Below are 7,726 nucleotides of genomic sequence, written 5' to 3'. Positions count from 1 at the left end.
TACATCCTCATATTACAAAGGCAATTTAGTGGAAGAATGTTTCTTTTGATATTTGAATAATCTGAAAGAACACAAACAGAATTATATATAAAAAAATACTCATTTGGATAACAACAACAAAAAAAGACAAGTTAAACAACAAAAAAGTTTTCCTTTCTTACAGGTGGACATTGAAGTGGACCTAATTCGGTTTTCTTTTTAAAAGCCTCCAAAGACAAAAGCAGCTTAAAATCTAATTACAATGAATAAAAAATGTTTACTAAATTACTGGTCTCCGGCACCATTCTCTGTTGTTTTGATGCAGGTTCTTCTTTGTCTGTTTCTTCTCTTGCTCTTTTTAGTGATCTAGATGCACCATTTTCATCATGTTCATCATCATTATCAAATTTAGTTTTCTTGCCCTGAAACTGTACTTTTCCTTTAGGAGACCCAGTCTGGGCAGCTTTATTTCCCTTTCCTTTTCCTTTAAATCTGTGACCTTTTGACTTCCATTTGTTTAGGGATTCTTGTTGATCTTCTATTATTTTTTTCAATGCTTCTTTTTCCACATCTCCTTCTAGTACTTCCCAGGTGACCTCTTTGTTCCTTAATTGTAGGTTACCATTATTTGTATCTTTTGCTTTATCCAGTGCTTCCTTAGTTTTTTCTTTAAACAGAATTATTCCCTCTTTGGCTCCTCTGACAAAGTCTATCCATTTTATTTCACCATGATCTGAGAAAAGGATATGCAAATCTTCTCTACACATCTGATCATGTAAGTCCCCCGAGAATTTCAGCAAGCAGCCAATCTTTTCTTCTAGAGATTTCATTTCAGCATTTTCTGCTAACTTTTGTTTTTCTTCTTGCTCTTGTTTAGCTCGTAATTTAGCTTCTATTTTATTTTGCTTTCTTTCTTCATTTTTATTTTTTGCAAAGTAATCTTCCTTGAAAAGTATTATCAGGTCTGTGTCTTTGTACTTCTGGCCAGGGGCCTCGACAAACTTCTTAGCAGATTCAACGGTATCAAATACAGCAAATATTGATCCCTTAAATGCTTTGTGCAATGTTCTTCTCATCTGAATGTTTGGTACCTGACCTTTATCCTCCAACCATTCTTTTATGTCATCAAGGGTTGCATCAATTGGGAAGCCTTTAATATAAACAGATCTGTTTTTTACATCATTTTTATACTCATCAGTCACTTCAGGGAGGGGTTTGCTTGGAGATCTTCTAATTTTAGTTTTATCTTCACTTATTTCCATGAGTTCCGCCTTTGATTTGCTCAATGCTTCTATTATTACATTAAAGTCTGTTGTTAGACGGTTTAGCCTATTAAATTTTATCATTACCTCCAAAGGTACCCAGCCTTCATCCAGTTTGATCTGTTCCTTTATAACTTTGTCACGTGGCAAATTGAAGTCACCAAAATAATACTTGATTTGATGACAGATTTTGGCCTCCAGAGCACCCATTTTTTCATTATCACCATTTTCTGCCATTCTGGCTATCTTTAAGTTCCCGGTCCCACAGAGGCATGCCACAGGTCACTAACAGCGACAGCCATGTCTCCTCTCCCCAGCGCCAGTGGCTTGCCCAACGTGCCTAAAGAAGATGGGGGTTGTCCCAGCAACCCTTGCGGCCAGGGTGGGAGGGGCTTCAGGCCTAACTGTCATTTTAAACAAGTCACTTAACCTCTCTATGCCTCACTTTCCCTGGGTTCTAATAAGTATTTAGTCAGCTTCAGGGAGCAATTGTAAGTATCAGCTGAACCAATTAATCAATCAGATGAACTGAGCACTAATGATGGCCTTGGCAATGTGCTAGCTATCCTGAAAACTTAGAAGTAAGTTATTGCCAGACCCAGCTTTATAAGCTGTACCCTTTGTCTTAGTCCACTAGAGCTGCTCTAACAGAATACCATGGACTGGGTAGTTTATAAACAACAAAAATTTATTTCTTACAGTTCTGGGGGCTGTGAAGTCCAAGATCAAGGTGCTGGCAGATCCAGTGTCTGGTGTGGGCTCACTTCCTGGTTTAGAGACCCTTATTTTTACTGTGTCCTCACATGGCAGAAGGGGTGAGGGATCTCTCTTATAAAATTACTAATCCCATTTATGAAAGGCTCAGTCCTCATGACCTAATCACCTCTGAAAGGCACCCCCTCCAAATACCACCACCTGGGCGATTTAGGTTTCGACATATGAGTTTTGGAAAGGCATAAGCACCCCTTTTCATGCACATACAAGGGATTCCTGTTCCTGGATTAATAATAATACTCTAGAAAAAATAAAATGTACCTTCCAAGTTCTGTGTACATAACCATAAACCCAGACATTATTTTAAGGTTTGCATTTAATATTGAAAAATCATGCAAAAACATGACAGAGAACACATGTATAAATTGTCTTTCTTCAAATTTACAAGAATTAGAGTAAAGGGGTAAAAAAAAATTCCTCTCAACTCTCAAATGCAAAGAGGATAGGAGTGGAAATAACTATAGTTAAGACACATCAAGAAAATTTTTGAAGCTGAAAGCAGATGGACAATTCTTTATGACTTTGCAGATGAAAGAAGAGTAAGAATCTTTATGATGAAAGCCAAGAAACAAGTGGTTTCTTGTCACAGAACCCAGTAAAATTCCTGGAATTATAGGTAGCAGATATCTCAAGATTCAGTGGGGATGTAAAGATGTAAAGATTGGTTGAATGCTTGCATCTAGTTAGATCCTTAGATCTGTATAGCATGACAAATAACACTCCCTCGTCTTTCATATGCATACACAGACACATAGCAGAAAAAGACAAGTCACTTATTCTCTGGAGTGTTTGAATAAGAGGGCTTCCCTAAGAACAATGGTTCTCAACCAGGTTCAGTTTGCCTCCAAGGGAAGATGTTTTTTGTTCCCAGTTGGGGGGTGGGAGTGATGTTATTGGTATCTAGTGGGTAGATGTCAGAGATGCTGCTAACATCCTACAACTACAGGATGGTGCAAACAACAAAGAATTATTCAATCCTAAGCATCAATAATGCAGAGGTTCAGAAATCCTGCTCTAGAATATCAGAAAAAGTTGAGGGTGGGATGAAATATTAAAACCAGAAGAATTAAATGTGTATCTACACACTAAATGGTGAGAGCTATGTCTTGAATTATGAGTCTGCTTTATCCTCTTTACTTACCTAGCTCAGTTCTACAAAACCTGACAATTTGCTTTATCACCTCCAGGCAGGAGATCAGAGGCTTCCTTTCTTGGGAAAACACTGTCTAGGAGAAAAGACCTGTGGATTCCAATAGCAGGAGCCTCCCTCCAGCTGACCACTCTAAAGTAAAGCCTGCCATCTTCGATCAGAGTTGTGACACCTTGTGCTTAAATATAAATGGACAGGAAAGGATCAGCAGACATTGAGAAGAGTTATGACCTGACTGATAGAGACCAAAACAGAGGAAGGAAGGAAGGAAGGAGGGAAGGAAGGAAGGAAGAAAGAAAGAAAGAAAGGGAAAGAAAGAAAGCAAGAAAGGAAGGAAGGAAGAAAGGAAGGAACCAAAACAAGAAAAAGAAAAGAAAGAAAGAAAAAAAGAAACTTGAAGGAAACAGAGATAAGGTGGGAAGTAAAAGGAAAAAAATGCTTAATATCATCACAGATGTAAGTGAGGCTATGAAATAGGAAAAAGATGCTATAAGAAAGGCATATTAAGAGAACCAAGAAAAGGAACTCTAAACATTCATAGATAATGTGAAGGAAATTTCCTAGGAAGATTAAAGACAGTGAGGTTTTTGATACTACCACAAACATTCACCAGGGCTTGCTCTTGTGAATTGGCAGCTGCTGGTTTTGTCTTATTTTCTACATAAATATGATTGATATTATGTTTATTTACATCTCACGTTATTCCACAAAGTATGTCACACAAATAATTCATACAAATACTCTGTATAAATAATACTAATAAAATGTAGATGGGCAGCAAATAAACAGAAAGAAAATCAGTTCAAAGGAAAATAAAAATACTTTGACCATAAACCAACAGAGAGGTTATAGTTTAACTTCAAACTTCGGTAAATTTGTTAAAAAATGAATGAAAGGGTAGTGATATAAATCACCCTTGTTTGTGAAAACACAGTGACAGGGAGTTTCTCTTCTATTTTTTCTTATTATATTTACTTAGAAAAATATCAGCAATCCCAGTTACCATAGCTTTTTGATTGGCAAAGGGCTGAATAATAAAAACATGTCTGGGGTAGTTAAAATCTGCTTTACTTTACACTGATTCCATTCCCATGCAGCTTTTCAGGTCAGCTGGGACATACAGCAAGCTACCCCTGTACCAAGATGTTTCCTTCAGGTTAGTGTTGGACATCATAGTTCTTACAAAGCTCTCATGAAGGGGTTATGATACATACATACCTCCGTTCGTCTGATGCTTTTATTAGATGAGGGCCATCTACTACTAACCTTAGGCATTCTCAAGGAGCCAGTAAGTTTGAAAAAGACTGCTGTTAAGGACCGATTTTATTAATAATGAACCTAAGCTCTGTACTTGAGTAATACTTTTCATCTAAGAGTCTTGAACTATCAATACTTTGCGATTTAAATGAATTAAGACCAATAAGACCCTTCGAGCTACAGAATACATGTTTTTGAAGTAGAAGATCTAAGGAAGAGAGATATAGAGTTAGTTTTACATTTAAAAAGTGAAATGAAAAATCACCTTTCCTAGACCACCGCCCCGCACAGTCCGTGGTCGTATAGTGAGGCTACAGAGCTGAGGGGAGGGACCCTTCCTGTCTTCTAGTCCCAGCCCTCCTCCAGCCCCTCAGCTTCCCAGACCCTCATGCAGTTGGTTGTAAATTTTTCCAGGAGCTTTTTTACTGTCTACCTTTCGGGATTAAAAAAAAAGAAGATCAAAAACTTAAAAAGAAAACACACACACAAGTTTCAAAAGGCAAAATGCAGAGGGAGGAAGCAGTGACAATTTTTTTTTTTTTTTGGTAATTATGCTTTTTTTTTTTTAATTTTTAGTATTTGTCAGTTTTTACTGTGGGTCGGCTGCTGATATTTCATCAGGATAACCATTTCTTGGCTGAGTTCAGGTGACTGAGGGAGAGCCACACCCTCAAAACAAAACACACAAAACAAAACCACAGAATCACCTTTAACCTAACTTTTTATACAATGTCTCAGTTTCCCGTAACTTTGCACACAAGCTTCTGTGTTGAGTTGAATTGTACCTGCTTTTTTTATTTGCAGAGAGTGTGACTATTGAACTTGAAACGTTTAAAAAATAATCACCTTTCTTCCCTTTTATCTCATTTATTGTGTTATGTCCCACCTTGCTCTCTATACACCTCTTCTCTTTTCCCTTGCTCCTCCTTCCTCTGCTTCCTCCATACTCTTTTTCTTTTCCTATCTTACCAACAGTCTCATATTCTCAGATCTCCACCCAAACGTGATGGGGGTCTTTCTGTATGAATCCGAACAAATCACTGAATCAATGTGGGGTTGGAATTAGGAGAGGGGCTCCCTTTCCACTTGACTTTGTTTAATCCATTTGAGAAGGTGGCTACATAATCCTTTCCTTCTGCTAAGCTCCCTCTCCTGCCCACAATCCCATTTGTTAGGGGAGAAAGCAGTGTGCCACTATGAGTTCTGGCTTCTCCTTTCTCCCCACTGTGTCCTATTTGGATATGAAGTTCAAGCCGAGTGGCCTTCCTATTCTCAGCGATGGGAGAAAGAGGTCTGGGGATAACCAAACCCAATCTCAGATCCTTCTAGCCACCCTGCTCTGGTCCTTAAGCCTTGGGATTTGGCAGAGTACACAATGACTAATTCATAATACCTTGGAATCAGAGTACCATTGCTTTTGGAAGAAAAAATTCCACCACTTTAGTCTGAGCAGAAAGAATTCTCTCTCTAGTTCTCTCTCTAGTTCTAGGGGTAGGCAAACTATAGTGGGCCAAATCTGGCTGAGGCCTTGTGATGGTTGACTTTATGTGTCCACTTGAAGGATGTTTTGGGGTTAGATTTATATTAAAATCAATGGACGCTGAGTAAAGCAGATCACCCTCCACAATGTGGGTGGGTCTCATATATTGTTCCGAATAGAACAAAAAGCAGGAGGGAAGCTCTGCAGCATATGGCCTTCAGGCTTGAGCTGCACATTGGCTCTTTTCTCACGGTCTCCAACCTGACAGCTCGAGGACTTGAACTACAGCTTCAACTCCTCCCTGGGGCTCCGGCCTGCTGGTCTACCCTGCAGATTTTGGACTTGCCAGCCTCCATAATTGTATGAGTCAATTCCTTAACATCTCTTTCTGTATATGGACACATTCTAGTGATTCTGTTTCTCTGGAGAACCCTGGATAATAAAGACCCGTTTTTGTAAATAGAATGTTATTGGAAGACAGCCACATCCATTCGTCCATGTATAGTCTATATAGCTACAGGGTTGAGTAACTGCAACAGAGACACTGAATGACCCACAAAGCTGAAAATATTTACTATCTGGCCCTTTACAGAAAAAGTTTGCCAACCTTTGCTCCAGCTGATGCCCAATCTCTCTTCCTATTAAGAAAACATTGCGTGATTGGAAGCTTCTCCTGCCACCCTGGGCTGCTAGCTTTCCCTTATTCATTTTGCCTCAGTACTCTGGGCATGCCTGCCTCTACTTGAGCATTTCGGATATAAACATATCCATCTCTGTGTCTCACACAAGACGGTGAGCTCCAGGGATGTCTTACTGTTGTATTTATTTTTGTTTGGAATTTTGTTCATGTTCAGAATCCAATAGATATCTTTTGAGGAAATAAATTACTAAAACAACAGTAGCTGACATTTGCTAATTGAGCTCCTGTGATGTGCCTATCTCTATGTTAAGCTATTTACATACATTATCTCACGAAATTCAGACAACAGCTCCATAATTATCCCCATTTTGCACATGTAGAAACTGAGACCCAGGGAGGATGTGACTTGCCCATGGTTATACAGCCAGGAAAGTGACGATGTGGGATTTGAGTGCAGACAATCTGACTCCCAAGCCCAGACTCTGATCTACTCAACCTCTCCTCACTACAATGAATAAAGCTGCAGCTCTGGGCCCACCTTAGACTTGCTGTTTCTGTGATATCTGAAAGCTATTATTTTAACAAAATCAGTGTACAATATATTTTAAAGTTCAGGGTGCCTGATTAGTCATATATATATATATATATTTTTTTTTTTTTTTTTGAAAACAGGCAATCTATTAGCTTTCATCTTTATAAAAAAACTATAGTAAAAAAAATATTTAAAAGGAAATCGAAAACATCCACTTTGATGCCGTTGCTAGGATCCCCTTTTTTTATTATGCAGCGCAGCGCCTGTGCCCTGTGATCTGGGGACCGCCAGTGTCTCTCAGGCATAGCTGATGATCACAGGTACCTCATGAATGGAAAAGACCCAGCAACAATACAAACGATCACAAGCCTCATTTCTTTTCTTTCTGCTTTATGACACCGTGGTACTGCAAACAAAGCATGCGAAAAATTATTTACATTTTGGTTCAGGTATATTCATTTGATTTCAGCACATCAGAAAAATCTTCTGATCACTGAACTCATCAGACATGGAAAAAGGCATTTATGGTACCACGTGAGCCAGCTGATGGTCCTGAAATTTCTGGGGGATGCTCTTACAGTAATAAGGAATTACCAGATCACATAAAAGCATTTATACCAATGCATGAAAGGATTATACAATAGGATAGTTT

General features: G+C 38.7%; 1 pseudogene; it reads right to left on the bottom strand.

The window, feature by feature from the left end:
• Nucleotides 1–264: 264 nt before the first annotated feature.
• LOC132365427 (lupus La protein homolog) lies at nt 265–1,495 on the bottom strand (annotated as a pseudogene).
• Between the last annotated feature and the right edge of the window lie 6,231 nt (nt 1,496–7,726).

Source organism: Balaenoptera ricei, chromosome 4, assembly GCF_028023285.1.
Source record: "Balaenoptera ricei isolate mBalRic1 chromosome 4, mBalRic1.hap2, whole genome shotgun sequence".
NCBI classification, from domain to species: Eukaryota; Metazoa; Chordata; class Mammalia; order Artiodactyla; family Balaenopteridae; genus Balaenoptera; species Balaenoptera ricei.
This window is presented reverse-complemented; position numbering and strand designations above follow the sequence as displayed.